This window comes from Priapulus caudatus, unplaced genomic scaffold (genome assembly GCF_000485595.1).
Source record: "Priapulus caudatus unplaced genomic scaffold, Priapulus_caudatus-5.0.1 Scaffold540, whole genome shotgun sequence".
Taxonomy (NCBI): Eukaryota; Metazoa; Priapulida; class Priapulimorpha; order Priapulimorphida; family Priapulidae; genus Priapulus; species Priapulus caudatus.
In genome coordinates, this window is record NW_014577601.1 from 91,483 (window position 1) to 91,967 (window position 485).

Consider the following 485-nt stretch of genomic DNA (forward strand, 5'->3'; position numbering starts at 1 on the left):
AAAAAAAAAAAAAAAAAAAGAGAGAGAGAGAGAGAGAAAGAGAGAGAGAAGGGGGGAGCAAAGGATGATCGGGGGAGGGAAAGTTAAAGAGATAGAGAGAGATGGGCATGAGTGGAGCACTCACTGTACACTCACATCTCACTTCTCTCACAGACAGGCGTGTAGCTGCACTCTCTCACTGTGTTTCATCGGATCAGCATCGCTCACACTGGTCGATATGGCTTCTACTCGCTGCACTAGGCGCAGGCCGACGCGTCAGCGAGGGCGTGCATAGATTTCCTCACGCGCCCTCCCTCTCCCCGCCCGCGCGACTCTCTCTCCCCGCCCGCGCGACTCTCTCTCCCCGCCCGCGCGGCTCCCTCTCTCCCGCCCGCGCGGCTCCCTCCCCTAACTCAGACTAATATTCGCTACCCCTTGATTGACCAATGACCTCATTATCACCAGTATATATACATTCAAGCTAAGAGAGGCTAGAGAGAATATGG

The 485-nt window shown here is 54.4% G+C and overlaps 1 protein-coding gene across 1 annotated transcript in view; it reads right to left on the reverse strand.

Moving 5' to 3' along the window:
- LOC106811439 (serine/threonine-protein kinase MRCK alpha-like) overlaps positions 1-485 on the reverse strand; it is an 82,112-nt gene that overhangs the window by 41,462 nt on the left and 40,165 nt on the right. The window lies entirely within an intron of this gene.